At 47.5% G+C, this 24,326-nt stretch overlaps 2 long non-coding RNA genes across 7 annotated transcripts in view; one reads left to right on the top strand and one right to left on the bottom strand.

Moving 5' to 3' along the window:
* Positions 1-21,535, bottom strand: part of LOC126995677 (uncharacterized) — a 71,261-nt gene extending 49,726 nt beyond the window's left edge. Inside the window, exon 1 of one of the 4 annotated variants that reach the window (XR_007750645.1) lies at positions 20,952-21,535. This is a non-coding gene — a long non-coding RNA (uncharacterized LOC126995677). The remainder of the gene's footprint in view (positions 1-20,951) is intronic. The other 3 variants (XR_007750644.1, XR_007750643.1, XR_007750642.1) reach the window with 3 other exon arrangements.
* Positions 1-24,326, top strand: part of LOC126995674 (uncharacterized) — a 279,072-nt gene that overhangs the window by 136,616 nt on the left and 118,130 nt on the right. The window lies entirely within an intron of this gene.

Genomic DNA, 24,326 nt, shown 5'->3' with positions numbered 1-24,326 from the left:
CACAAAAGACTAAACCCATTCCCCCGCCTGACCTCGTGAATAATGTGGCGTTTCGGTACACAGCAGCAGCAACAGAAGAGGTTCGTTCACCATTCGGGGACGCCTGTCAGAGCTTCTCGGCGCATATATTAATGAACGGGGACAGAGTGGGGAGACGCGCTTACTCGTGGCTTACATTTGTGGTAGATTATTGAACTGAAGTAGGCCAGGGTTATGAATGTATAAGTATTCTTTTATAGCTTGGCGCATGTAAACGGAATCCGGACGGGGGTATTGACTGGGCGTGAATTTATACAAGGAGACAAAATTGCCTTACGTGTAGATTTATATTACCTAAAAATTGTGACTCTTTGGAGCTGGAGGCGACGTTAACTGGGCGTGGAACAATACGATGCCCGTTTATATACTTGTTTTACATTTGTGGCGGTTTACTGAACTGAGGCAGACCGACGTTATGTATGCAGGTCTTCCTTTAAATCTGGCTCTCCTAAACGTAACGCAGGTGCAGAAATTAACTGAGTGTGGTCTAGTACATGGAGACAGACTGGAATTACGTATATATTATCTTTGAAAAAATGGCTCTTTGAAATTGGATGCCGCGTTAGCTGGGTCCGGACCAATACATGGAAATAGACTGACATTATGTGTATATATATATATATATATATATATATATATATATATATATATATATATATATATATATATATATATATATATATATATATATATTCTATTAGAAAATGGCTATTTTACACTGGATGCTACGTTACCAGGGTCTGGATTAATACATGAAAATAGATAGACTGGCATCGTGTATATCTTACCTTAAAAAAATGGCTCGGCTCTTTAACAATTGATGTGGCACCAACTAGGCGTGAACAAAGCGTGCATGGAGACAGGCTGAAATTTTATACATGTCCTTGAATCTGGGTGCTGCGGTAACTATATAGGTCAGAGGTAAAGTTGGGCTCTACGCTATAGCTGCGCGTAGCCTCAGTGCTCACTGGGAAACCTGCGGAAGGTAAACTGTGGTAAACTGTTAGCTAAGGACGCCACTAAATGATGTAATACTCAAGGCCGGAGACAAACCGGCATTGTGTGTGTACACTCATAAAAGAAACATAGCTCTCTCGAATCTAAACCGGAGCCGCAATCACCGTGTTCATAAGTGACATATTTGAATGGTTCACGGCCTCCCAACTTCTTCAATATTTTTTTTTTTTAACGAAATTGATAAGAGAAACAGCAACACATTATCACTACTCTGTTGTCATTTCCTTCAATACAACAGCAGCGATTCTTTCAATTAATTTTTCTGGTACCACCAAAATGGTCCTTAACGAGTCACACCTACAAACTTTCCTTCTCCTAATCTTTTTGACAACCTTCGGTGGCGTCACACCAGTTTCCCGTGAAGGTAGTTTTTCTTCCTTCTCTGTTACTAGAACTTCATTCGTTTCATTGCCGGGCAGAATCTCCTTTGTTTTCTCTGTTCGTTCTACTACCAGAGGGCCATCGTCATTTTCTGTAACGTTTTTACTCTCCACTTTTGTCTCCTTAATGGTTTCTCGTGAAGGTAGTTTTTCTTCCTTCTCTGTTACTACAACTTCATTCGTTTCATTGCCGGGCAGAATCTCCTTTGTTTTCTCTGTTCGTTCTACTACCAGAGGTCTATCGCCATTTTCTGTAACGTTCCTACTCTCCACAGATGTTTTCTTAATGGTTTCATGTGACGGTAGTTTTTCTTCTTTTTCTGTTACTAACATTTCATTCGTTTTATTGCCGGGAAGAATCTCAATGGTTTTCTCTGTTCGTTCTACTATCTGACGTCCATCGCTCTTATCCGTATCATTCTTACTCTCCACACATGTTTCCCTAATGGTTTCCTCAAAAGGTAATTTTTCTTCTTTCTCTGTTACAAATATTTGATTCGTTTTATTGCCTGGCAGAATCTCCTTTGTTACCTCTGTTCGTTCTACTTTCTGAGGTTCGTCGCTCTTTCCTGAGGCACTAAATGTAGTTTGTTTCATTTTTACCTTGGTCATCCGCCCCTACCTTCGGAACAAGAAGAGTTGCTGGCTTATCCTCCTTCGGCTTTTCTTCTGTGGTATTGTTATTTTTCATTAATCTTTTTCATCTTTTGTTTTCATATTATTTACGTGTTCTTTGTTGTTGCTTTCCTTCCTTCGCTGCCTCTTTTTTTTATTTTGTACTGTTGCTTCGTTCTTTATAACGTCATGTTTCCGCCAAGGATCCTTAGCGGCGTTCTCCAGGCTAGCGAAGCCTGCCCCGTCCTTCAGGAGCCCCGTAGAGCCCGCGCCGCCGGCCAGCGAGAGGCTGCTGGCAGCCAGATACCCCAGGACCATGAACATCGTCCAAACTGCAAAGACCTTCATTGTTGATAATAATTGTGAGATGATATTAAAAATAATTACGGTTTTGTGGCAGAAACCCGCTTTCGTCAGCTCAGGGATTGAAAACAGAATGGCCTCCGGAGCGCCGACCGGCAGGGAGAAAAATCCTCTCGGGTCTTCTCCGCCGTAGGATCCTTTTTGGTAGAACAGGGAGAGTCGAAAGAAAGAAAGCACACACACAGACACACACACACACACACACACACACACACTCAGCGTCATCAACCTTCGAGAAAAGTAAAAAATAATAACGTGAAAGTGCCCAATTTTTTCACTTCCGTTTTTTCCGTTACTAATTTCCTCGTTGGGATCTTTTACTTATTCATATTTCTTTTTTTTCTTTTTCGTTTTTCTTGTCTTTTTCGAATGATGTTAGTGGGTTTATTTTCCCTTTTTGCTATTTATTTGTTTCTTTTTCTTTTTTGTTTTGTTTATATTTGTAATGGAAGTTTGTCTGCTTCTACATTTCTACTTGTTATTATTATCATTATCGTAATTATCATTCGTTTTCTTCTTCATTTTCTTCTTATTTTTCTTCCTTATCTTCTTTCTCTTTTACTTTTTCTTCCTCTGTCCTTTTCCTCTACTTCTCCTTCTTAGTTTTCTTCCTCTACTTTTCCTTCTTTTTATTTTTCCTCTACTTTTCTTTATTTGTCTTCTTCCTGTACTTCTCTTTCTTTGTCTTGTTCTTCTTTGTCTTCTCCCTCTACTTCTCCTTCTTTGTCTTTTTTACTTCTCCTTTGTCTTCTTCCTTCTCTCTCTCTCTCTCTCTCTCTCTCTCTCTCTCTCTCTCTCACACACACACACATGATATCACCATTGAATTTATCTCATGAGGTAAATCATTCGATGTCCTCTATATTAATTTTTCAAAGCAAGCTGATTCACTTTCGGGGCCACAATAACACTACTGCGGGGGGGAGGGGTGGGGGGAGGCTGTACTACCGTGATGTTAAATCGGTAGTTTTTCTTCTTTTTCTGTTACTAACATTTCATTCGTTTTATTGCCGGGAAGAATCTCAATGGTTTTTTCTGTTCGTTCTACTATCTGACGTCCATCGCTCTTATCCGTATCATTCTTACTCTCCACACATGTTTCCCTAATGGTTTCCTCAAAAGGTAATTTTTCTTCTTTCTCTGTTACAAATATTTGATTCGTTTTATTGCCTGGCAGAATCTCCTTTGTTACCTCTGTTCGTTCTACTTTCTGAGGTTCGTCGCTCTTTCCTGAGGCACTAAATGTAGTTTCTGTTTCGTTTTTACCTTGGTCATCTGCCCCTACCTTCGGAACAAGAAGAGTTGCTGGCTTATCCTCCTTCGGCTTTTCTTCTGTGGTATTGTTATTTTTCATTAATCTTTTTCATCTTTTGTTTTCATATTATTTACGTGTTCTTTGTTGTTGCTTTCCTTCCTTCGCTGCCTCTTTTTTTTATTTTGTACTGTTGCCTCCTTCTTTATACCGTCATATTTCCGCCAAGGATCCTCAGCGGTATTCTCCAGGCTAGGGAAGCCTGACCCGACCTTCACGAGCCCCGTAGAGCCCGCGCCGCTCTCCAGGGAGAGGCTGCTGGCAGCCAGATACCCCAGGACCATTAACATCGTCCAAACTGCGAAGAGCTTCATAGTTGATGATTGTGAGATGATATTAAAAATAATTACGGTTTTGTGGCAGAAAACCGCTTTCGTCAGCTCAGGGATTGAAAACAGAATGGCCTCCGGAGCGCCGACCGGCAGGGAGAAAAATCCTCTCGGGTCTTCTCCGCCGTAGGATCCTTTTTGGTAGAACAGAGAGAGCCGAAAGAAAGAAAGCACACACACACACACACACACACACACTCAGCGTCATCAACCTTCGAGAAAAAGTAAAAAAATAATAACGTGAAAGTGCCCAATTTTTTTACTTCCGTTTTTTCCGTTACTAATTTCCTCGTTGGGATCTTTTACTTATTCATATTTCTTTTTTTTTTCTTTTTCTTTTTTCTTGTCTTTTTCGAATGATGTTAGTGGGTTTATTTTCCCTTTTTGCTATTTATTTGTTTCTTTTTCTTTTTTGTTTTGTTTATATTTGTAATGGAAGTTTGTCTGCTTCTACATTTCTACTTGTTATTATTATCATTATCGTAATTATCATTTTTTTTCTTCTTCATTTTCTTCTTATTTTTCTTCCTTATCTTCTTTCTCTTTTACTTTTTCTTCCTCTTTGTCCTTTTCCTCTACTTCTCAGTTGATTTCTTTCTCCATTTTCTTTTCAACATTTTCCACGCAAATAAAAAAATAACAAGAACCTGCCACATCCTGCATACTATGAATTTTACATGCATATAATATTAAAAGAGATAAAGAGAGAATTTTAAGAGACATTCACCTTCACAACCTTTTTTTTTCTCTCCTCCCTCCTCTTTTCTTCTCCCTTCCCTCCTCTGTTCTTCTCCCTTCCCTCCTCTTTTCTTCTCCCTTCCCTCCTCTTTCCTTCTCCCTTCCCTCCTCTTTTCTTCTCCCTTCCCTTCTTTTTTCTTCTCCCTTCCCTCCTCTTTTCTTCTCCCTTCCCTCCTCTTTTCTTCTCCCTTCCCTCCTCTTTTCTTCTCCCTTCCCTCCTCTTTTCTTCTCCCTTCCCTCCTCTTTTCTTCTCCCTTCCCTCCTCTTTTCTTCTCCCTTCCTCCTCTTTTCTTCTCCCTTCCTCCTCTTTTCTTCTCCCTTCCTCCTCTTTTTCTTCCTTCCTTCTTTTTCTTCTCCTTCCCTCCTCTTTTCTTCTCACTTCCCTCCTCTTTTCTTCTCCCTTCCCTCCTCTTTTCTTCTCCCTTCCCTCCTCTTTTCTTCTCCCTTCCCTCCTCTTTTCTTCTCCCTTCCCTCCTCTGTTCTTCTCCCTTCCCTCCTCTGTTCTTCTCCCTTCCCTCCTCTTTTTTTCTCCCTTCCCTCCTCTTTTCTTCTCCCTTCCCTCCTCTTTTCTTCTCCCTTCCCTCCTCTGTTCTTCTCCCTTCCCTCCTCTTTTCTTCTCCCTTCCCTCCTCTTTTCTTCTCCCTTCTCCTTACCCAACATTTACTTTTTCCTCTCCACTTAATTTTCCTTTTTCCTGACTAAACAACACAAATAAAAAATAAAAAAAGAGGCAGCGAAGGAAGGAAAACAACAACAAAGGACACGTAAATAATATGAAAACAAAAGATGAAAAAGAAAAATGAAAAATAATGAACAATATAACGATTTAGACAAAAAAAATAAGACAAAAAAGAAAGGAAAAACAAAGAAAAAAAAGAATTAATAGAAAAAAAAACCAGCTAAAAAAAAACGACAATAGACGATGTGGCTCCCCAAAAAAAGAAGCAAAAGGAGACGAAAAAAAAGGAAAAAATGAAGCAAAAAATGAAAAAAATTAACTCGACAACAACAAGAAAATAAATGAAAAAACAATAATACTAATTCCAATAAGAAAAACAACAACAACAACAACAACAACAACAACGTCATCAGTACTCACAGGAAGGTCGTCTTGGCGGGGTCGTCGTCCCGGCTAAACGACCCCCACCGCCGCGGCAGCTGCTGGTGATGGTGGAGGTGGTGGGGGTGGGGGGAGAGGTCATCCGTAGAGTCCTCCGGGGGATCGGGGGGCGCGGCTGGGGGTGCCCTGTGGGGGGGCGGGGGCAGGGTGGGGGGGTCATCCCTGCTCCCCTTACGAGCGAGACGAAGGGACAAAGATTTCTTGAATTTTTGGAACACTCCGCTGCCCTCGGAGGAGTAAGAGGTGATAGAGGTGAGGGTTTATTGGTGCCGGAAAGGGTGTGCGTGAGGGAATGGGATGCCGGCGGGGTGCTGAAGGGGGCGGGATGCTGGATGCTGGCCATGCGGAACGCCGCGAGAACAGTTAAGGCAGGACAATGACACCCGTGACTGTGTGTGTGTGTGTGTGTGTGTGTGTGTGTGTGTGTGTGTGTGTGTGTGTGTGTGTGTCTACGTTACACACACACACACACACACACACACATGGTTATCGTCCCACATCTCGGACACTCAACTCACACTCTCACTTTCTCTCGTCTCCTCCGGGATGTGGTGGTGGTGGTGGTGGTGGTGAAGGTGCCTTAGAGGGCGAATGTACGACTTGCGGTGTTGTTGTTTTGCCGCCGCCAAAGATTACGAGAGTTACCGAATATCTGGGCCCGCTACCCCCCTTTCCCTCCCCCTCCCCCTTCCTCCCTCCCCGTCAGTCATTTGCCGCCTCCTTTCACTACTCTCCCTCCTCCGCCGGCCTACAAAAACTTAACTTTCCTCCCTCCTTCTACAACATCCCGCTGATATGCGTCCTCCATTTACTCTCATTTCATCTGGTTGGCGTCCCCTATCTCGCCTTCCCTCTCGCCTCCGTCCGCGACCTTTTGCCCTCCGGCGTCCGTTGCCGCGCACCCGTCAGTAGCAACATGACCGGTGCTTTCACTAGCGTACCTCGACCGTACTACCGCATGCCACAAGGTTCACTGGTTCGCTTTCCTCCGCGCCCCGCCCCCAGCACCTGGCACCACGTCCAGCTGCTCGGCCACAAACGCGGAAGTGCAAGAGACACGGCTGAGTCTTGCTCTGAAAAAGGTAATCTTTTTGCTCGTCTCCAAAACCAGTCCTTTGACCACTGCCCGCCGCCTGCATCACCCGTTGACAACTCCTGAGCTTTCATTTTTGCCTGCTATTTGTGAACAGCCTCCGTCCGTAGCGCCTGCCGGAGGGTGTGAGTGATGAGGTGTCTAAGGCGGCGCCCCGGCAAGCAGCCATTAAGTGAGCAGCAGAACAGGATACAGCAGAGGAGACGTTCCTCGAAGATCTTCCCAGAAACCTCACCATGACAACATTCATCCCGCCCAGAGTGACTCATGTACGAGACCCGCGCTACACACACACCGGCAGGAGTCATCCATGAAGTCCTTTCATCACCTAATTTGGCGCCAACAGCTCCCGGAGGCTGTGTGGGTTCCCTTTCCGCCGGTGAAGCCGCCCACCCACTAACGGATGTCCATCACCGCTGACCTGAAATATTAATTGTGTTTCCCACCTGTTCCTTGCCGCCCCTCCGCCCTCGTGTGGCAACCTGTGACCGGATGCGTCGCTACTCTACCGAGACATCACGAGTTGCCCGTTGGTGTGACTCCATGCATGCAAAAGGTTCAAAAGGTTCGGCGTCCTCTTCTTGTCGCCCCCACAGCAGGAAGAACAAAAACCCGGCATGTCTTTTTCACACACATAAACACACAGAAGAGCCGTGTGTGTACATATCAGCAGGCGTACATGTAAGTCGATGAATACAAAATAATGTAAATATATGCACGAGAATTACTGTTAGGAAGCATATGTTAAAAAGAAAAAAAAAGTAAAACAAGAGAGAGAGAGAGTCTTGCTTATTATTACCTAGTACCTTTTTTACGCCAGGTCAGCAGGTTGGCTCCTCTCTCCATCACGCCTCCACCGTTATTACATCTTGGCCTCTCCACCTGCCCTCCGCCTCCCGCCTTCTCTGCCTCCGCCTCCTCCTCCTCTTCCTCCTCCACCCTTGTTCTCCTCCATCACCCTCCTCCACCTCAACCTGGTTCTGCCTCCACCTTCCTCCACCACCGTCATCCTCCACCACTTTCTTCCGCTTCCACTCTCTTTCACCTCCACTTCCGTCCTCCACCACCACCCTCCTCCACCTCCACCCTCCTCCACCTCCACTCTCGTTCTCCACCACCGCCCTCCTCCGCCTTCACCTTCCACCCCCACCCTCTTTCACCGCCACCTTGTTCTACCACCACTCCCTTCCACCACCACCTTCTTCCGCCTCCACTCTCCTTCACCATAAGCCTCCACTCTCCTCCACCTCTCAGAGCACCTAAACTACCACCACTGTCAACTCGGCTGACATTAACAGCAACACAATAATAATAATGATGCTGATAATGATAAAAATAATAATAATAATAGCAACAACAGCGACAACAACAGCAACAACAAAAAGATCAACAAGCAGACTCACACGTAAAAATCCTTAATTAACGCTAACGCACCTTAACTAATAAACAGTAAACATCCACAACCACATCATTATTAATTATACCACCACCACCAACAACAACAACAATAACAACAACAACAATGATAACAACAACAATAACCTCATCCATCTACAGTATCTCCATTACCACCACCACCAACAACAACAATAACCTCATCCATCCAGTATCTCCATTACCACCATCACCACCATTCATCATTGCAGACAACCTATTATGACGCCGTATTATCGCATTATGTGACAGCCACCAACACCACCAGCCATGACCTCCACCAACACCAACAAAACAACCAATCATCATTACCACGAGATAGGCGAACCACATCAACCAGTATAACCATTTCTCTCTCCCTTCACCCTTGTCCTCATCCCCTCCGTCACTACCATGCCCTTCCTCTTCCTCCCTCCCTTCCTTCCCCTTCTTTACCAACCCATCTTTCTCCTCCCAACATCCTCCTCTATACCCTATGCAACCCTATCCATCCGCCCTCTGCAACTCCACCCTCCTCCTCCTCCACCACCACTCTCTTCCACCTCCCCAGCATGACCCCAACCCAACCCCCTCCCCAAGACACCCGCACATCTGGCCTCACACCCGGCAAGGTCAACTCGGTGCGGCTCACGTAACGCCTTTCCTTGAAGCGTCACTGCACCGCCGGACCCTCCCTCCCTCGACGCTGCCACCAGTTGATGACCCTGAATTAGTGTTTCGATTAAGTTCGCTGCAGCCGTCTCATCGTCTTCATCCTCGTCTCCCTTACGTTTTCTGCTATTCCTTCTTTTCCTTCTTTTTCTCTTTTTCCCCTCCCATCCTCAGCCTCTTTGCCCCCTCTCCCTTCTTCCTCCTACTCCTACTCCTCCTTTTCCTCATCCTCGTCTCCCTTCCTCTTTCTTCTATTCCTTCTTTTCCTCTCCTTCCCCTCCCATCCTCAGCCTTTTCACCCCCTCTCTCCTCTTCCTCCTACTCCTTCTTTTCCTTCCTCCTCCTTCTCCTCCTCCTCCTCCTCCTGCATAGTATACGAAAAGATGAGGAGCTACTGCGCAATGATGGGGTGTTATTGTCCTCGCTCTCATAGTTCATGTTTCTTTATTACGCGCGTCCCCCAAGGCCACACCACGCACACATACCTTGGTCGTGGTCACACATATACTCAAGGCCGCGTCAGTTGATTGTCTTGTCCTTTGTTCGCTTCCTGATCCAAGTACTTTGCATATTTTAGATTACGCTCGCCTCGGTGGTGGTGGTGGTGGTGGTGGTGGTGCGCTTCCTCTTCTTCTTTTTCGTTTTCTTCTTCATATTCTTCGTCTTCGTCTTTTGCTTCTTCTTCTTTTTCGTCTTCTGCTTCATTTTCTTCTTCTTCTTCTTCCTCTTCTTCCTCCTCTTCTTCTTTTTCTTCGTCTTCGTCTTTTGCTTCTTCTTTTTCGTCTTCTGCTTCATTTTCTCCTTCTTCTTTTTCTTCCTCTTCTTCCTCTTTTTTTTTCTTCTTCTTCTTCTTCTTATCATCGAATGCATCTTTTTTTTTTGTTATAACTTTTTATCTACTTATTTTCTTCATTCACTCTTCCTCGCCTCTTCAATCAAGGACACAAATATATCACGCACAAAACTGTCCTTATTCATGAGCCTTTGCAGTGGCAGACCATCCATTTCACTCTGCATCGTCAAGCACCTCATTACATCCCCTCTCGCCCATTACATCTCTCATCTACATTCATAATACCTTCAGCAATCCTTCCTTCCCTTCGCAGAGTGCAACGCTTTTGTGACCTTCCATTTCATTTACCTTTCTTCATTAATACCTCTGTGAACTCGTGTTATTGCCCTCTCATTTACTGCAAACATCTGCGTCCCAATTTTTAGTTATCCGCTCAACTTGCTTTTCTTGTATTGCAGAGCGCTACTTTGAATATGAGTACCTTCTCTTCCTCTCATCGCCCCAGTTCGGTGTCTCATTATCATCCTCTGTGAACTCTTATTTATGACAAAGACATCAACATACACCGTCTTTTATTTCCATTGCAGAATAACACACTTGATACCTTCCCTTCATTTTACATTCCTAATTCAATGCCACACTATGATAATCCTCTGTGAACTCATTTCGTTATTCATTTGCTTATTACAAACACGTCTACATAGTCAGTCTTTTTTTCCCCGTTTCGGAGTGCAACAATAAAAACCTTTCCTTCCCTTTACGTTCCTAATTCAGTGACACATAATAATACTCCTCTGTGAACTCATTTCGTTATTCACTTACTTACTACAAACACATCTACATAGTCAGTCTTTTTTTCCCCGTTTCGAAGTGCAACAATAAATACCTTTCCTTCCCTTTACGTTCCTAATTCAGTGACACATAATAATACTCCTCTGTGAACTAATTTCGTTATTCACTTACTTACTACAAACACATCTACAAAATCCGTCTTTGTTTCCCCATTTCGGAGTGTCACAATTACTACCTTCCTCCCTTTTACGTTTCTAATTCAATGACACGTAATAATACTCCTCTGTGAACTCATTTTGTTGTCCACGCACTCATTAAAAACGCAATCACATACTTCACTTCTTCTCCCTCTTGCACAGTGCCACGCAAAAGAACTTCCCCTAACTTAACTTCTCCAACTCAGCCCAATATGACATCCCTCTGTGAACTCATTTCGTTATCCACTCACCAACACTACAAACACATCAACATACTTCAGCCTTTCTTTCCTCTACTGAGTGCCGCCGTCGCATTAGACCCTCTTTGTCTCTCTCTCTCTCTCTCTCTCTCTCTCTCTCTCTCTCTCTCTCTCTCTCTCTCTCTCTCTCTCTCTCTCTCTCTCTCTCTCTCTCTCTCTCTCTCTCTCTCTCTCTCTCTCTCTCTCTCTCTCTCTCTCTCTCTCTCTCTCTCTCTCTCTCTCTCTCTCTCCCACACAGTTACTCCATTATTCAGTGCTACATTGCGTCGTCTGTTTGTTCGTCTCTCGAGCCAAGGCCGAGGTGTTGCGTCCTCACACCACTCGTCAACTCTCATTAACTTGCAACTCACAGCTTGGGAAGGAACATCTGCTGCTCTGCTCTTGAGTAACCACGTGTCCCGCCCGAGGAGGAGGAGGCGGAAAGCAAGGAGGAAGAGGGGAAGGGAGAGGACGAGGAGGAGGAGGAAGAGGGGTAAGAGAAAAAGCAGAACAAGAACTAGAACAAGAAGAAAAAGGAGATCAAGAGAAAGAGGAAAGAGACTGCAACGAAGAGAAAGAGAGAAAGAGGATAAAAGAGAGAAAAGAGAAACAGAAAAGTAAGAGAAAGAAAAAGGGAAATAAACCAGAAAAAAAGATTAAAAAAATGAAAATGAAAAGAAAAAACACGGAGAGAGAGATTGACCTTCCCTTTGATGCTGGACTAAGGGTCTTCCAAGGACCTCTCTTACGAAAGGACTTCCTCTCCTCCTCCTCCTCATCCTCATCCTTTTCCAATTTATTTTCTTTACTTGAATTTTTGCTTTTTTTAACCCAATATTTTCTTTGATTTTATTTTTTAACAGCGAAGAGCCGACACAGTGGACCCTCTCTCTCCCACTATCTATCTATGTCTATCTATCTACCTATCAACCATACCATTAATTAATATATACGCTCTTACCTGAATACTTACAAAACCTCTATTCATTCTTTTATTCCTTTCTTCCTTTATTCATTTCCTCTAACCGTATCATTTATTACCTTTATTCCGTTATTCCTTCACGTGACAAACAAGAAAAGAGGAAGTGAGGAAACCAGAGCAGAAAAGACCCAGTGCATTCAGGCTTAATAAATGTATCAGTAAAAACAGTAATAAAAAAACATCACTAAGTCAATCCCCTTACAAATGCATGCCGCCTCCTTGCGTCTGAGAGCGTCTTTGAGCAACGGGAGTAAAAAGTATAGTCGGCGTGTGAAGTTGCATTGAAAGCATTGCCGCCAGGAAGGAAGGAAGGACGGAAGGGATTGAGAGCAAGGAAAGAGAAGGGGCGACAATCTTCTAGCGGGTGAATGCCCTCCGATCACCACCACCACCACTGTCAATCTAGAGAGGAGGAGCAGGAGGAGGAAGCGGAGAAGGTGAAGGAGGATAGAGGTGTGAGTTCAGGGGAGGATATTGACCAGGGAAGACGATGAGGAAGTGCATGAGCGTGTGTGTGTGTGTGTGTGTGTGTTAAGTGCTGTCGTGTATGTGCGTGTGTTATGTTGAAATTTTTAAGTGTGGTTAGGAGTTTGTATGCATAATTGTGTGTGTGTGTGTGTGTGTGTGTGTGTGTGTGTGTGTCTCAAGTGTGTCGGTGCTTTAAAGTCGTATACACATAACACGGGGGAGGGAAGGAAGGAAGGGGAGATAGAGGGGAGGAAATGGGAAAGGACCGGGGGGAGATGGAGACGCGTTGGCGAGAAAGGAAGACGGGGGTGTGGGGTGAGGGTGGAGGTCCTTGTGTTTGGGAGGTGAGGGTAATGGTGGAAGGCGGGGGCGGGGGGGGGGGGAGGAATGCAGCTGCTTGGTTCAGAGGAAAGGGGAGGGGAGAAGGGGAGGGAAGGGGGCGCTAAGGGAGGGTGTAGAAAGAAAGAGGTTGCTTGTTGCATAACCCGACCTTGAAAACACCAATGGACGAAAGTGCTTGCGTGCCTCCTCGATTGCCGCCCCCGCCCACCCACCCCCTCCTCCTCCCCTATTCTTTCCTCCACCCTCCTCTTCTTCCTCCTCCTCCTCCTCCTCCTCCAGTAACGAGGTGTGGAGGTCATCTTGGCTCACCCTAGCATGGCACACTTCGAACTACGCACCAACACTTGATCCTTCACCACTCACGCCATTTTTATTCACACTCACTCACGCACTCACTCACTCTTACTTCTCCACTCACTCATTACAAACACACTCACTTACTCCTCCTTTTCTTTCCATTGCAGAGTGCCACATTAATCATCCACCTCATTTTATCTTCCCTATTCACTCCACTTTTTACTCACTCACTCACTCACTCACTCACTCACTCAGTTTTGCGCCGTTCATTTCACTTTGCTTACCTCATCCAGTCACTCACTCGCCACAGTTTATTCATTATTATTCTCACCCATTCACTCATTTACTCACTTACTCACTCACTCACTCACTCACTCAATTTTGCACCGTTCGTTTTACTTTTTTTTCCTCTCCCAGTTACTCACTCACCACAGTTTATTATTTTCCTCACCCATTCATTCACTCACTCACTTACTCACTCCTCTGTCAGTTTTGCATCGTTCACCCCAATCGTCACTCATTCATTCACCATTCAGCAAACTTTTATCCCTCACTAACTCACTCATTCATACATTCACTCATTCATTCACCCACCTATATTTCAATCTGCACCGTTCACGCCACTCTTATTCACTGACTCATTCACTCATCACCATTCATCTATTTCTCCCTCACTCTCTAACTCTCTCACTCACTCACTCAACTTTGCACTATTCACTCCACTCTTTCATTCACTCACCCATTCACTCAACACGGTTCATATCGTTTGTCCTTGGAAACTCACCCACCCACTCACTCAACTTTTTACCATTCATTCCACTTTTCCTCACTCACTTACTCACACTCACTTAACTTGGCATCCATTGATATTACTTCTCTTCACTCACCCCCTCACTCACTCATTCAATCAATTAATCACTTGTTTACTCAACCTTACACTAGCCAGTCACGCTATTTTGCAAGCAACATACGACTCATGCATTCCTCCTTCAATACCACTCACACAAATCACTCACTCACTCACTCACTCACAGTCACTCTCATCTGTCAATCCCACTCACACATCTCACTCACTCATTCACTCACACAGACTCTCTTATAACTGTCAATACTACTCACACAACTCACTCGCAACTCACACTCACAACTGTCAATACTACTCACACAAATCACATACTCATACACACACACTCACAACTCCCCCTCGTACTTCTCCCCACCTGTGTGTTGGCCCAAAAGGTGCACACACGCCATAAATTAAAGCTTTATCTCCCTCCCTCCCTCCCTCTCGGCGCGTCGGGGCAAGCGGAGCGCTGAGTCGGCCGGGTTGTTTTCTAGCATTGTTAAGCGCGAGCCAATCAGCCGCCTCTCAAGGTCAACTTTAGTGATCGATTGTAGCCTTCGAGGGTACACTTGAGCCACAAGGTTATTTTGCTCGTTTCATGTATCCGCCGCGTTATTATTCTCGTCGTTATCTGCTCTGAAATGAATAGCCCAGACACGCATGCCTCTCGTATCGCCTTACCCCGCGAATCAGTCTTGAGAGGGAGAGCCTTGGGCGCAGTGAAGGGGGGAGGGGGGAGTGAATCAAGGGGTAATTCAACTCTTGAGAGATGACCTTGTTCCTCACGGTGAATTTACTGTCTTGTAGGGCGGGTCTCGCGTGATGCCAGTGTGTTGCTATAGTTACCCGCCCGTCAGCGTCGTACCGGTTCGTTCTGCCTCATTCGGCGACGCGCCCCGGGCTGTCCTTCACACCGTCAACCATCACTAACTTCTCCTTTTCGGCAAGATTCAAGGTTTTGCTTTGTTATTCCGTGGCCGCAACAGATGGCTCTTGTGGTTACCTTTTTCATCTCTCCATGAATTACTTGTATCCTGTGAGTCTGTTGACTGGTGTATGAAAAACAAACTCTCGTTAGCGGCCAAACACCGGCGCGGCCACTCACCGCAGACTTCATCTGGCCACGAAGGTTTGCTCGGGGATCACCTTCGGCTGGCGCCGCGCCGCACGCGAGCGTTGAGTGTCTCGACTCTCCGTGACCCACGCCGAGGATGCAGACCTCACTCTGGTACAAGTCACCGTCAACTTAAAATCCGATTTTTTACGTATATATATATATGTATATATATATATATATATATATATATATATATATATATATATATATATATATATATATATATATATATATATATATATATACACACACACACACACACGAGTGTGTGTGTGTGTGTGTGTGTGTGTGTGTGTGTGTAGCCATTGTCCGAGGGTAGGCGTGGACAAGAATTGATGAACGTTTGACTAATGTCGATACCAGCAGCTGTTTGGCCTGTCGAAGGCGGTAGCAGGTAAGGCTGATGGGTCGCCACCGCCTTCCTTGGGCCGCGAGTGTGCACAGCTTATGCACGACTTGACGTGTGACAAGACATTCTGATGTTTTGTTTACCCAAAGTGACAGATTCATATTCCACGCCTCTTCCTCCCCTCCCCCGCCCAGCCGCCCACCCCCGCCACCCGCGACCCCCGCATGCCAGCACCATAACGTGTGAGCCAGAATCTGCCCCTCCATCATGCCCCGCCGGGTACACCGTCACTCACCGCCCCACGCGCGGCCACGCCGGGCCATATAAGGAGCCTCCAAGCCGGGCTCACGGTGCCTTGCACGCCCGGCTGTTTCTATCGTGTTTTGTGCTTGAAAGCAAAACAAGCACAACGCATTCGCATTGTTTAAGACGCCACAAGATTCTTCATACAGGCACCTGCACCTTGCCTGGGGAGGGCAGGAAAGTCTGCCTCAGCCTATGGCCCCGGCAACACGAGAGAACGTGACCATTTTGGACAAACATGCAGTTGGCAAAAATGTAAACGAAGGAATGATGGTCAACATCACATGAAAAAATGAATAACAAAATTGACCTCGCAGTGCCTGGAGGCAAGTGTGTGGGAGCGAGGCAGAACACATTCTCGGAGTCAAACTTGAATCAAGTCTGAGTTCAGCGAGGAGACTCCGCGTCACGGCTCGCTGCTAGACGCAAAACATATGTTGGGGATCATCGCCTCGGGGCCTCGTGCCTTGTGCCTGCCCCGCGCCAAAGTTATGAGTCCTTCCCGGTGGCTTCCCGACCTGCCAACTCGTTCATATAGTGCAAAGAATGGGGCGAGTTTGGGCACGGGCAGGGCAGCGGCAGGCAAGAGGGAGGCAGCGACCCGCAGCGGGCACCTACCCGCCGCGGCGCAGCCGTGAATCATCCTCCCGTGGGCCGCGTCGCTTGACCTTCAGTTCATCTTCAGTGCTCGACCTTGTGACTGTCCTTACCCTCCCCCGCCCCGCCCCCCACAATCATCACCGCCCCGCTGCTCCACCAGCCCGTCCCGCCACCCCTGGCTCCTCCCACCGTCCCGACGCCCCTCCCTCACCTCCCACCTCACAAGTCTCTCTCCCTGTGGCTTACCGGACCCTCGGCGCCCCCAGCTGCGGCAGTGTTCGCAGATAACGAGACGTAAAACATAAGCCTCCTTTTTGCCCTCGACGCTTAGTGATACGACGAAAAACGCGTTAAAACGCTCCGCCCCTCGGCTACACCTTGGCCGAGGCTCGCTGCCACTCCACCTCCGCCGCCCCCTCCCTGCTCCCCCCCCTCCGCCCCCCTCAATCACCACGCATTCCTCCCTCGTGCCCTGCCCTCCACCCACACTCCTCCCCCCTTCTCGCCCTCAGGACCTCCCACTCGCCCCGCATACCTCGACCTCAACTCTTTATGCTCTCACGCAAACCCCCATCTTCCCTCCGCCACCTCACCAAACCTCTCATGTCTCCCTCGCCTCTGCCCTCGTGCCCTCCCCTCCCTGCTCCGCGGTTCCTCTCCCCCACACACATCGTTTCCCTGACGAAGAGAAAAACCTTCACGCCTCCTCAGCGCTTCTAAAGAGGTTGTGATCGCTCAAGGTCTCGCCCCCACGCCCCCTACCGAGGTCCTCCGGAATACATCTTGGATCCCTTCATTGATTATACAGCCGCCGGGATCGTGTTGGGGCGTACGGGTGATTTTTGCTCCCAGCCCAAATCCATCTTTCTGTCGTGGCCCGCCTTGTCCTGGGCGCGATGGTCATTACTTAGCCGCGGGTCTTGTTTTTTTTTCTCTCTTTTTTCTTGTCGCTCCTTCACCCCGCCCTCCGATAAGCGTGTCCGATCATCAGCGACTGGCAATTATCGCGTCCACATATGCTTGCATTTTCCTTCGTTCGTTGAGCTGCGTCTTAGGTTACCTGCATCGTAAATCTCATTCCTCCTCCTCCTCCCTGTCCTCCTTCTCCTCCTTCTTTCTTCCTCTTCACCTCCACGACTACCTGTTCTTCCTCGTTCTCGTCCTCGTACTGGTTGTCCTCCTCCTCTTCCACAGCCACCAATATCTCCGCCTCTTCCGTCTTCTCTTCACCCTAATTCTTATTCTCCTCTTATTTCACTGTCTGCAATACTGCTTCCACTTCTATCATCTCCTCCTCCTCCTCCTCGACCTTTGTTTGAGTAGCAGCAACATCACCACCACCACCACCACTCGGGGTCGTCTCTGGGCTGTGACCCGCGCGAGGCCTGGGAAGGTGTGAGGCTCCTGGGTCACACACGTCCGCCCCGCCTCGAGTTGGGCAACCGTTGACGGGGGAGGATGAGGGAGGGAGGGGGGGTAAGGCTAAGAGACAGGAAGGAGGGGGAGAGGAGGGTGAGGCTCGCGGTGTCCTCACGGCGTCCTAGGCTCGTTCGCCGCGCCCTGGACAAGTCGCTGCCGTGTGGAGTTCATTGGTTTGCTGTTGTGGGTTTATCAGGTATGTGGCTAATACTCCTTCCCCGCTCCCCCGCCCCCTTCCCCGCCCCCTTCCCCGCCCCCTTCCCCGCCATACGTTATACCGGCGATGGCTTCTGTTTGTTGCCTTGTTTTGCTGTTACGTGGACCAGGGTACTCGAAGGTCTTATAAGGCGGCCTCCTACTCATGATTATGGTGTCTGTCGTTATCTTTATGCTGTGTCCTCGTCGCTATGCTGTTTGTGGTTATCTGTGTTGTTTGTACTTACCGTGATACTGTTTGTTGCTACCTAGTTATCTTTATGCCGTTTGTAGTTTTCTCTATGCTGTTTGTACCTATTATCATACTGTTTGTTGCTCTGTGTAGTTAGCTTTGTGCTGTTTGTATTTATTTTTAAGCTCGTTTAGTAATCTTCACATCTGCAACACTACTTCCACTTCTATCATCTCCTCCTCCTCCTCCTCCTCCTCTTCCTCGACCTTTGTTTGAGCAGCAGCACCATCACCACCACCACCACCACCACCACCTACTTGCTATACTGTTTCTTATGGAGTGTAGCTATCTTTCTGCTGTCTGTACATGCCGCAGTGTTACTGGAGGCACACTATAACTTGCTATGCTACTTATGCTGTCAGTACGTGTCGCTGTGCCGCTTATTGCCTCGTCAGTTCGTTACGGGGTGTTACGTACTCGTTTTACATGGTGATTTAGCACTTCCCGTCACGCTGGTGGGGCTGACACGGCCGTGCAGCGTGCCAGCGTGAGGGGCCGTGTTGCGAGGTGGAGGTGGCGGCGTTGCTCCCCTTGTTGGCCGCCTGCCCCCGCGCGGCCGCTCAAGGGCGTGTCCTGGGCCTCGCACCTCCACGCGGGGCTGAAAGTGACTTTGATCTTGGGTATATGCGCCACCCTCGGAGGGCCTGGTTCTAAAAGCAGTGTGTTCGCTCGTTAAAAGTGACGGCATTGTTTATCTTCCGGGTCCCCGACGCCTTTGTGTGTGTTTGTGTGTGTGTGTGTGTGTGTGTGTGTGTGTGTGTGTGTGTGTGTGTGTGTGTGTGTGGATACGTCAGGCCAGTGGAGTGACGTCATTCAGAGTAAATTTCCCCTCGCCTTGGAGTCCCGTGAAACCACCTTCTTGCCGCTCCGCCAGTGCCAGCAGCCGTGACCTTCAGTGCCACCACCACCACCACCTCCTCATGCCAACACCACATTCCATCCCCACCACCACCACCACCGCCACATAACATCACCATCCTCTTCGGCACTTCCCTTTTCTCCCCGATTTTTCACCCTGTATCTCACCCTTAGATTCCCATACCCAACACTTCCTTCCCTTCCCTTCTCTCCCCTTCCCTTCCCTTCCCTTTCCTTTCCTTTCCTTTCCTTTCCTTCCTTTCCTTTCCTTTCCTTCCCTTCCCTTCCCTTTCCTTCCCTTTCCTTTCCTTTCCTTTCCTTTCCTTCCTTTCCCTTTCCTTCCCTTCCCTTCCCTTCCCTACTGAGATAAACTACCCACTCACTCCCCTCTTAACTAACAAGTGCTCCCGTTCACCCGCCCACACCCATATCTTGACCCTCACCCATATGCCTCACCCTACATCTGGCACCCCCCACCCTCACCCTCCCTCACCCCATCCATTCCTCCCGCGCCCTCGGTCTTAGCAACAAGCTCCCCAGTGCGGTGAGCCATACCACCTCCTCCTCCTCCTGTTTCTCTTCCTTCTCCTCCCACCCACACCAGCCCCAGCACACGCCCTCCCACGCCCAGCAAGCACGCAACACCCCCGCCTCAGTTACCCTCCCCCCTCACCTGACGTCACTGCACCCCTTCCCTCTGGCCATGGCAACACGTGCCCGCCAAGTAACACCCCTCACCACCCCTGGCAACACCTCTTCCCTCTTCCTTTGCCCCTTCCTCCCTGTCTCACCCACCTCAACCCCTTCTCCCCCTACCATACCCTGCCACTGCACCTCTTCCCTATGTCCCTCAACCACCTCCTTCCTCTCACCCCCTCTTCCCCCCACGTGCTCACTCTTCCTCCTCCACTCCTCCTCCACCTCCTCCTCCACTCCCGTCAGCACACTCAACATTCCTTGCGTCACTCTGATACTTCAAGTCTTTCATAGTTGAAGACTCGACTTAAATATCATAGCTTACTCCCTCCCCTCTCCCCTGTTTCTTCCTCCTTTCTTCCTCCCTCCACTCCTTCCCTTCTTATCCCTCTCCTCCTCCCTCCTTCTCTGCTTCCCTTTGTTCCTACCTCCCTGTTTTTGGTCATTGCGGCAGTTCGGTCTCATTGGTTATTTTTATCATCTTTTTTTTTTGTGGGTCATCGTGTTGGGATCTTATGTGTGATTCTTGTTTTTTAGTTCACATAACATCGCGTGAGTTTTCGTTTTTTTTTTTTTTTTTCTTTATCATCGTGAGTCTCAGATGTGTGGCAGTTTCATCTTTTTCTTCCCCCGCGACTTTTTTTTTTTTTTGCTTATTCAAGGTCACCATTAGCTTTCGTATATTGCACTTTTTTTTCGTACACTCCTCTCTTGCTCCTTTGCTTCATTTATTCATTTATTTATTCATTCATTCATTACTCGTCTATTTATCTGTATATGCAACAACTTATCTCTGTTCGTTTCTACATTTCTTTGTTCCGTTTACTGGCATTTGTTTATCAATTTACGTGTTTACTTATAATTTTTTCATCAATGTATTCGCTTTGATAATGTTTTCTTTATTCAATTACATATATTTATTGCAGTTTTTGGTAGCTGAATTCTTCACTGTCTTCATTTTTTTTTTTTTTACAACAAAGGAGACAGCTCAAGGGAACAAAAAAAAGGAAACAACAATAATAAAAAAAAAGCCCGCTACTCACTGCTCCTAAAAAGAATCCAAAGAGGTGGTCCAAAGAGAGGTCAATTTCGGGAGGACACTGCGAACGCCCTTACCTTTTTCTCTTTATTTTCGGTACAATTTGTTTTTCCTCTCTTCCTCGCCGGGCTCCAACAGGTGTCGCCTCGTATCGACCCGTCTGTCCGTCTTCGCTCCGGCTCGGGGTTGTCAGGCGGTCACGCGAGGCCACACTCAATTATTAACGCGCGTCGCTTCGCCTGGCCCTGAAAAGTGTGTGTGTTCGGCCTCGGGACCCGCCTTGTGCACTGAAACCCATTCCCTGTTTGACGTATTTACCTAATGGCGAATCGTCATCTTTTAAATCCTCCTCGACGCTTTTATTGCATCCCAAACACTCCTCGACCCTCTTGTGGAGTCGGCGCGCGCCCACTGCCCCGCCGCCTCCTTTTATGGCCTGTCCACACCCCGCGCGGCGCTCATAAATGGTGTTTGTGTTGCGCGTGGTCGTCCTAAAGATATGAACCGCCCCGAGCTGGACCTGGTAATGACTCAAGCATGGCAGAATTGAGTGTCCAAGAGCAAGACAAAAGATGGGCGTTTCGGAGAAGGACGGACCTGCAGCGATAACTTGCGGACGTAATAACCACCTCCTGCTGCTGCTATTGCTTCTGCTACTGCTCCTGGTTGTCCCGATGCTGCTGTGGATGGCCTTGAGTTCGCCACGCCTCGGTCAGTCCCCCCCCCCCCCCCCCCCCCTTTAGAGCCTTGGTATTCGTGCATCGGGCAAGGCGAGGCTCTTCATCGGCGCCGTAGAGGGTCAAACCGAGATGCCGCCCCCCTCTAAAGCTGTCCCCATACAGACCCCCCTCAAAAGCTGTCCCCATACAGACCCCCCTCAAAAGCTGTCCCCATACAGACCCCCCTCAAAAGCTGTCCCCATACAGACCCCCCTCAAAAGCTGTCCCCATACAGACCCCCCTCAAAAGCTGTCCCCGTACAGACCCCCCCCTCAAAAGCTGTCCCCATACAGACCCCCCTCAAAAGCTGTCCCCATACAGACCCCCCTCAAAAGCTGTCCCCATACAGACCCCCCTCAAAAGCTGTCCCCATACAGACCCCCCTCAAAAGCCATGGTGACGCTGGGCTTGGTGTTGTGCACGAGCCTAGGACACACGCCTTGGCAATCCTTCTTAGGCGCCGTTCAAAGGGTCAAGTCGTTAAGCTGCCCTCCTCCCCCTCCCCCCCCTCCCGTGACCCCTACACAAGCCAGGCAGGACACCGAGGACACAGAGACGCATGACTTGGTGCTGGAATCGTACCTGAGACCCGTGGCAAGGAGTGGCATGACGGAAGCAAGATAAAAGTAAACCTTGGAGGCCCACAGCGTTGTAATCACCCGCTTACCTTATCGTTTGCTCTCCGGCATCCAGACACTCAAGGGTCGAATTACAAGACATTTCGCCGCCCGGGTACACATATCTGACAAGGCTTTCATAGGAGTTTTGGGCATATCCAGGAGTAGTTTCATGGCCCTGGTGGTGGTTTGATCCTTCTTCTGTGCCGTGAACCTAAAGATACACTCATTAGAACTCGACTGACCCCCTCTTTGACCTTTAGAAATAGCTGATGTGAGAACCGAAATCGTCTTTTAATACTGACCTCAGACACGGGCCACTCACACGCACGCACGCACGCACACGTCACTCATTCCACTCGGCATTCCTGAGGGTCCATTCACACGCGTGCCACTGTGCTCCATCACTCACGAGGGAATCGATGGGAAGGAGTTAATGTACGGAGAGCCAAGAGTGTTAAGTCCCACCCTTGAACGTGAGTCGATATGAAAATGGTCTAAAATTGCACCTCTCACCGTCAGCAGCGTGAAGTTTGTCGTGAAGTTTGTCGTGAAGTTTGTCGTGAAGTTTGTCGTGAAGTTTGTCGTGAAGTTTGTCGTGAAGTTTGTCGTGAAGTTTGTCGTGAAGTTTGTCGGTCACTCATTTTATCATTCACGAGGCGCCCGATAATTCTGTTAAGTAACGTTCTTGCTCAACCTGCCACCACGGTTTACTTAATAGCACTTAATGAGAATACCCAAAAAAAGACACTGACATTAATTTGATCGATTTGCCGTGATGGTTGTCGATACTAAGGATTATATAAGTAAGATATCGAAAAAAAAAATACTATCCAACTCGATTCATTGTAACAGTTTGCAATACGAGACTTAAGTCCACATAAGTATTCCTATTACAGCCTCATACAGTGTTACAGGATAAGAGAAAAGCTGTTTACTCAATTGATTCCCCATAAAAGTTTACGACAGAAGACTCCTGCATAAATATTCTTGTAATAAAAAGTCTGGAATGGGAGAGAGAGAAAAAAAGCTGCTTAGTTGGTTCGCCGGAAAAGCTTGCAGGACGAAACTTCTACATAAATATTCCTATGATGAAAGGTGAGGAAAGGGAGAAAAAAATGGGTTACTCAAATAATTCACTCACAGGAAAAGCTTGCAGTACGAGACTTCTACATAAATATTCCTATGATAAAAGTTATGGAAAGGGAGATAAGAATGGGTTACTCAATTGATTCACTCACAGGGAAAGCTTGCAGTACGAGACTTCTACATAAGAGTTCCTATATATCGACTGAAAATGATGAGGAAAAGAGAGACAAAACTTAGTCGATTCACCGTAAAAATAAAAAAAATCGATGAGACTTCTACTTTCTACCTAAGCATTCATTTGGACCGAAGATATTACTGAAGAGAAAATTAAAATGTTTACTTATAATTGCTTCATCGTAAGTAGTCATATAGATCAAAGTGTTGAATAAAGAGAGAAGAAACGTTCAACTTAATCGATTCCCCGTAAAAATTTGGAATACGAGACTTCCGCTGAAGTATTCGGAGTATTCATAGACCGAAGAAGTTGTTGAAGAGGAGAGAAGAAGGAAAATGTTGACTTCGTCGTTAATTCACCGCAATAAAAAAATAAAGATTGCATTACGAGCCTCGGTGAGTAAGTAACCCTAGAATTCCATCATTGTCCCGTCACGCCTCAAGGTTACCCGCTGCTCCTCCCCCCCTCCTCCCTCCCCAGCCTCTCCCATCCCCCCTCCCCCACTTCCCCTTTCCCCCATCTCCCGTCCCCTTTCCTCCCCTTCCATTCCACAGCTCCCCTTCCCTTCCCTCCCTAAGCCCCTTCCCCTCCCCTCCCCTCACCTTGATCTTCCCCTCCATAACCCTCATTGCCGTCCTCCCCTTCCCTCTCTCCCTTCCCCATCGCTCTTACCCCTCCCTCCTCAACCCACCTCCCTTACACACACACACACACACACACACACACACACACACACACACACACACATCAGGCTTTTACATAAGGACTGTTAACCTGACTCTGAGCATATAAATCTCACCCTTATTATGTAAACGCGTATTTTTGTTTGTAAGTGTGTGTGTGGGGGGGGGG

This window comes from Eriocheir sinensis, chromosome 8 (assembly GCF_024679095.1).
Source record: "Eriocheir sinensis breed Jianghai 21 chromosome 8, ASM2467909v1, whole genome shotgun sequence".
Lineage (NCBI taxonomy): Eukaryota > Metazoa > Arthropoda > Malacostraca > Decapoda > Varunidae > Eriocheir > Eriocheir sinensis.
The sequence above is the reverse complement of the archived record's forward strand: the minus strand, read 5'-3'. Positions and strand labels throughout refer to the sequence as shown.